The sequence below is a fragment of the Alosa pseudoharengus genome, unplaced genomic scaffold (assembly GCF_046254945.1).
Source record: "Alosa pseudoharengus isolate Yale_2024_CS ecotype anadromous, Long Island Sound unplaced genomic scaffold, YU_APseudo_1.1 YU_APseudo_1.1_scf_21, whole genome shotgun sequence".
Lineage (NCBI taxonomy): Eukaryota > Metazoa > Chordata > Actinopteri > Clupeiformes > Clupeidae > Alosa > Alosa pseudoharengus.
The window spans coordinates 2,187,210-2,194,594 of NW_027468674.1; positions in this window are offsets into that span (position 1 = coordinate 2,187,210).

The following is a 7,385-nucleotide window of genomic DNA, read 5'->3' on the forward strand; positions in this document are numbered from 1 at the left end:
AAACTGGCTAGTAGTATGAGGTTGATGAGGTCCATGCTTCACATTACGTTAACGTTAACTTGCGTTGCTTTATCACATCATACCGTTGCTTTATCCATCACATCATATACTGTACTGACTGTCTAGTGTTATTAATCCCCATGTACAGTCAATGGTTACTCCATGTTGAGATGGCATACATTGAGATATTTGAAAACAGCACAACTAATAAAACCAAGTATATCATGCATCGACTGTTACGGGAGCTGTGTGCTAATCTTCACTTCAACGACCAACTTAGCCTCCCGTTAACGGTAACGTTAATGTAGCTGCTAACGTTAGCATGTAATTCGCCGTCCGTATTTCTGTTGTTAGCTCATTAGTATTCGCCATACTAAATTGTCACAGTCTATAATCAACATAATAAGCTCTCTTAGACGTATTTAACACCAATAGACAAAAAAACGTTTCAGTTGATACGCAACACTTACCAGACAAGAACAAACCGAAGATTGTTGTTTGTACTGTTTAGCTAACTCACAGCCGCAAAATTCATCCAGCCAGCTAGCCTTCGGCGCCGAGTCGACCTGCGTTGTGGAAAGGAGAAGGGGGCGGGTTTCACTTGACAAGGGGCGTGTTTAACTCGCTGAGTGGCAACTGAGTGGGCGTGCCTGACCGCGGCTCCTCTTCACTGCGCATGCTTCAACTTCTGCTGTGCAGCCGCACTTCAAATTGGCTCCAAATTTTCCAAGATGGCGTCGCCTCGGCGGCTTCAATTCCATAGAACACTGCAGAATGCAGCCACACTGTCCAGTTCTATATATACAGTCTATGGTTCCATAGCACTGTTCCATTGCACTCTCCAAAGGAAACAATAAACACTAGGAATTTATACCAGTGTTACGTACAGCTGTTTCTGAACATTCTTTGATATTCACGTGAACACACAGTTGCGTACAGTTTACATTTTTCAGCGAATGTAATTAATAATTTCCGGGTCAACAAAAAACTTAAATACCGTTGGAAACCCTGATTTGTCATCTTTCTGCTGGACTTCGTTTGGAGGACTACCAAGGAGAACGGACTGCACTAGAGAAGTAAGTATGGTGACATACCTTTTCTACATTGAACACTTCTCAAAATGGCCACGTGGGCGGGTTTGGCGTTTGTCCTCAAATAAAGTGGGGAAGAGTTAAAACAACTATAGCGACGACTTGTGGCAAAATGTGTTAGTGCAAACAGATGAAAAGTCGAGTAGACATGTTGAATTCACTTTTTCCGTTGTGTTTAGAATGTTAGCGTGAAAATTAAAGGACGTTTTTTTTACTTTTGTAACGGTCCTTCAGAATACGTCGCGAGAAGAGACGAGAGACTGAACTAGCGTCGTTTGATAGCCATATATTGTTACACAGAAGTATATATTTTCAGTTTCAAATATAAACTGTGAACCAAATCTACACAGTTAACTATTCTGTTTCAGTATGCCTATATTAACTATTAGACCAGGGGCCCCAGCTTTTTCTTAATATGAAAATGAATAAAATATTTTAATATAATTTCATTTAATTGTCAAGCTTTACTTGAAGTATATGGACTAATAGGCTATATCTATATTTTCATGATAGCAATTAATGGAAAATACAGTATAGCCATGACGATAATAGCATAGAATGGTAGTTTAGTAAAGTGTAGTGACTGACTATCTGTGTTTAAACGTCTCTGATGTCTTTGTGACCCCAGACTGATTTAATGTTGTATTTACCATCAAAAAATGGCCCTTTGGAAAGAAAAGGTTGCCGATCCCTGTGTTAGACAAAGTTTTCTAGGCTGTGAATAAATAAAAGTGCCACCAGGGAGAGCCATTACTGTCTTCAAAAGGCAGGTTTGACATTTGTGTCTATCTTGCTGCTTTGTGCACTAATCAGTGAAAGGAAATAAACTATACTTTGATATTTTTTTTCCATAATATATTTAATATAATCTATTAATAGTAATAAAATAACAAATGTTTGTTACACTGTATGTTCTTTTTATAGAAAATGCCCCGTGCTCAGAACTACACAGAGGATGATTTATGGCTGGCCTTGCTGGCCCTGGAGGAGGGAGGGTGCCTCCGTAAGGTGGCGGCCGAATACGGCATCCCCCACACCACCCTGCAAGATTGGAGGAAGGGGAAATATTCCCACCTCCCCCACCCTAACCGGGCATTGCTGCCCAGTGAGGAGGAGGCCCTGACTAGTTATATCTTCTGGATGGCAGCACACGCCTTCCCCTTAACGAAGTCAGTGGCGTTAGTGCTGGCCTTTGAAATATGCAAGGCGTCAGGACGGACGAATCTTGAACATGGAGAAGGGCCTGAGCCAGATGTGGTGGAGCCGCTTCCGAGCTCGCCACCCCACCGTAGACTCAAGAAGACCGAATTACATCGAGACGGAGAGGATTCACGGGGCTACGGTGACACGGGTGGACGAGCTATTCCACATCTGCCAGGCCCTGTACGATCGGTTCGGATTCCGCGGGACCCCTGAGCTCATCTACAACTGCGATGAGACCGGATTCGGCGACAAGGGCTCCTCCAGAAATTGTGTTCTCTGTGGAAAAGGCCAGAAGACCGTCTATGCACAGCAGGTGACAACCCGAGAACACGTCACGGTGCACTGCTGCGTAAACGCAGCTGGGGAGGCCATACCACCATTTGTCATCTTCGCAAAGTGCCTCCCCAGCACAGCCTACGGTCTGGAGGGGCCCACCAATGCGCTCCTCCTCTTCATGGACCAACATGACACTCATGTTGGGACAAGAGTGGTCGATTTCTGTCGGGCGAACCAGATCGAGGTGGCGTGCCTGCCATCGCACGCCATCCATGTGCTCCAGCCGCTGGATGTGTCGGTGTACGGCCCTCTGAAGGCGGCATTTTCAGATCTGGCGAGACATCTGGGGCTGGTGAGAGGCAACCTTATCATCGGGAAGAAGAACTTCACGCCGGTGCTGAAGGTCGCGTTGGAGCAGGCCTGTAACCCACACAACATCCAGAGTGGGTTCAAGAACACAGGCCTGTTCCCGCTGGACAGGAAGGCGGTGGACGAGTCCAAGGTGAGTTGACACTGTTTTTCTGTTTTTTTCTTGTGTTGCAGCTCGTCAAAGGCCTTACCGCCCGCCCAAGGGATGACTACATCGACCCGGAGGACAGAGACGATGACTCGTCCACCACTCCCATACCAGCACCGGCGAGGATACCCCCACTGCCTCCACCAGCCACATCAACACCGCTGCCGCCAATGCCGTACCCCTGTCCACCACCGTAGTTTCCACCAGCGTTGTCGCCGAAGACCCCATCACCACCACCGTCTCATCGCAAAGGGGTCCCGCCACCATCACCACCACCGCCGTCCCGACGCCTTGGGGCCCACCTGCCTCCTCCTCATCGGCCACCATCACCGAAATTCTAATGCCGCCTCAATTCGACCGGCCGTCCCGGGGGCAGGGAAGAAGGATGCCTCTGGCCGCGAGAGTGATCACCAGCGACACTCACGCTGCGCTGCTAGCAGAGAAGCGGGCAGAGGAAGCCAGACGAGAACAGGCCCGGCAGGATCGGGCAAACCAGCGCGTCGTCCGGCAGCAGCAGGAGGCTGCACAGAGCGCTGCATCGGCGGCCGCGCGGGCTGTGAGGGAGGCCGCAAAACGGCAGAAGGAGGCAGCACAGCAGGAAGCTCGGCAGCAGAGAGAGGCGCTACAGGCATCGGCCCGGGCTGCCAGGGAGGCCCAGGAGGCAGACAGGGAGCTCCGGGAGGCTGTGAGGTGTGCCTTCTCAGGCATGAAAACTCCTCACCTTTCGGCGAAATTCGCCGTTTTGAATCCAAAATAGGGGACTTACGTGGTTCGCACAGATCCGATGAGAAAATATTGTAGGGGGGGGGGGGGGGTATGGGGTTACAACTGAGTTTACAAATCACACGCAGACGCGAACGCATCTTGATGCGTTGTAAGACAAGAGACCAATTAAAAACTTGTCTGATCCAGCAACGATTATGTGAATGCAGCCCCTATGTATTTAGCCTATGAAACAGTGGAAGCTAAATTTTGCCGCGGATGCAACGCGAACAGAACGCTTGCGCTCCCTGTCTGTGTGACTACAGATATATGCGTCTGAAATGTCAGCTGGAATGTGAGCCCGGCGAGGAGAGATGCTTATTGATGAGTTGAGTTAGTTGAAACGTTCAACTTATGTCAGAAAAAGACATTGAGATTGGTGTAGCAACGTAGCATAGGCTGTTGTTAAAGTTAGCGATATTGGACAGAACTATAGACATAACGAGTTCATTTGATGAAGAATACGTGCAGTTTGAGCCATCTAGATCGACAAATGGTGAAGCAAATAGGCATAGGCTACTTTATCAGTATACCAAAGGCTAATGTGAATAACTAAATAGTTGAATTAAATGTTCCTAAACTGGGCTGGTGCGTTTTGTCAAGTTCAGAGACAAAAACAGTGTTTGACATGGTAATGCCGTCTTTTAAGAAACACTCAGTGGCCTGACACACTAGCACAATGCCACAATCTGTAAGTAGCCTAGCTGCAGGTTAAAACATTTCAAACCAATTTTACAAATTAAAGCCTAGTCCAGTGTTTTTCAACCACTGTGCCGGGGCACACTAGTGTGCCGTGGGAGATCATCAGGTGTGCCCCAGAAAATTACCCAAATGTCACTCACTGGTCCAGAAAAGCAATTGTTGCATTAAATAATTTATAACCACATGCCCTCATTGATTGTATGATTGCACTATTTGTGGTATACAGGCATTGTACAACGGGGGTCCCATATCCAGTATTCACAGAATCATCACATATCCAGTTCATAACAACAATTAAATTAGATATAGTCACCTACAAATGAAACAGAGGGCGCTTGTTTTATTGAGCAGGTCTTGCATAGAAGCCATAATAAGGCCATATCTGTGTATTATTTGAAATTTTAGGCTATGGTATGTTTATTTTTTCTTCACACAGGATGTTAGTGTGCCGTGGGACATTTTATGTGTCAAAAGTGTGCCGTGGCACAAAAAAGGTTGAAAAACACTGGCCTAGTCTACCCTACCCTACCCAAGTTTATTTATTACCTGGTTTGGTCCAACAAATATTCAGACTTATTCTAATAGTCTACTATGAAGTGTCCATTAGGCCTATGAAATCTTCAGAAATGTCTGATAACTTCAGGCACAAAGAAAGAAAGAAAACTCATGTAGATTACTGAGGAGGAGAGGAGGGCCAGGCTGAAGCATGTTGCCAAACAGCGGGCCCCTTCACACTTAGGCCCAAGCCAAAAAGAAAAAATAATAAGTATTTTTTTGTAAAAATTAGTCATTTTGTAGTTTGTTTTCTTCATAAATCTCTGGTTTTAGGCAACTTCATACTCCATGGAAGCTATGCACTATTGACAACAATGTCACTCGCGCCTGTTTTGCTATGAAACGGCCATTTCCCACTTTGCGCGCCCTTCTCACCTTTTTCACCCCTGACCCGTTTTCATGCCTGCTTCTGCGGGCAGGGAGGGCAACGACTTTTCGTACAATGTGACTCCTGTACCCTCTGGTACCACGCCGAGTGCGTCAACGTCGACATGGTACCAGAGGGTACATGGTACTGTGACGTGTGCCGAGCAGACGCAGCAATGGAGGCGGCGACCGTTTTTGAACTGTGAAAAAACCCTTAAAAAAAAACAACAAAAAAATAACATAAAAAAAACATTAAAAAAATAGTTATTTTTAAATTCCATTTAGTGTGATTTTCCGAATATTTGTAAATATTATTCTAAATTATTTTCTATTCTATATGTCCTGGTCTTACAAGGGCCGCATTTAAAATTTTAAATGAGAATAGTTGTATAAAGTTCCTTTGTGTGTGATTTTCCGAATATTTGTAAATATTATTCTAAATTATTTTCTATTCTCTATGTCCTGGTCTTACAAGGGCCTCATTCAATGTTTATCATTAGTTCTCTGCTCTGTTCTCTATGTCCTGGTCTTACAAGGGCCTCATTCAATGTTTATCATTAGTTCTCTGCTCTGTTCTCTATGTCCTGGTCTTACAAGGGCCTCATTCAATGTTTATCATTAGTTCTCTGCTCTGTTCTCTATGTCCTGGTCTTACAAGGGCCTCATTCAATGTTTATCATTAGTTCTCTGCTCTGTTCTCTATGTCCTGGTCTTACAAGGGCCTCATTCAATGTTTATCATTAGTTCTCTGCTCTGTTCTCTATGTCCTGGTCTTACAAGGGCCTCATTCAATGTTTATCATTAGTTCTCTGCTCTGTTCTCTATGTGCTGGTCTTACAAGAGCCTCTGCACTGTTCTTCATGCCCAGGTCTTACAAGGGCCGCATTCAATCAATCACTTGTGCCATGCTGTATTACTGGTCTTACAAGGTCTTCTCGTAATTGCACTTTAATCATTACAGGCGTCATGTTTCTGGTCTTACCAGGTCTTGTTGTAGTATTGCACTTCAATATCTAAGTGTTGTGTGGTGCTTACAAGTACAGAAGTAGCCTACTTCAAATGTTGTGTTTCTGACACAAAGCCTTCATGAAATTACACGTTTTAATGCTATATGTGGTGTTAAAAAGAGTGTTCCCCAAATATAATGCATTTTGCAGTTTGTTTTTAACAGTAAAACAATGAATGTAGTTGCTACTAAGTTGTTGTGATGCATCCCACACTTTGAACCATTTATGTTATGCCGCGTCGGCTACTGGACACTGTACAGTGGCAGTTTCTGTTCCTGTGATTGTGATTAAACACTTGATACACTTTTGAATGTAACATAAAGTATTTCACTACTGCACTATTTGAGGACTTCTCATTTATTATTTCATGGGCAACAGAGTTAACAGTTTATGGACGCGTAAGTATGAAAACTACTTGCCGTTATGGTGGAGCTAAATCTAAGCTAATCTTAAAATGATCCTTACCACGTATTTAGCCACCAAAACTCTTCTTTGACGAAGTAATTTAACAACAAACAAATGTACCAACATTATTTACTACATGAAAAGCGTTTACGGTGTGAAATGTTTGTTTAAATTGTATTACAACGGCGCTGTACGCAACTGTGTTGGTACTTCGCGAACGTCAAGCCGAAATCTCTAGTTCTGTCAAAATCAGAAAAAGTCGGCACAAAGCTCAAATAATCGGTCGAAGGACTGACCACAATGTTCAGAGGTAAGTAAATTTGGATTTTTCTTGAAGAAAAGACTCTCCTCTTTTGAATGAGGTATACAGGAAGTGTATTGATTACCGTGTCACTCAATCGTCTTAAGATAAATGCAAAAAACTCCGCTCCGCTAGGGGTAGACTGTACGTAACACTGGTATAAATTCCTACTTCAATAAATAATACCACTGCAGTGGGAG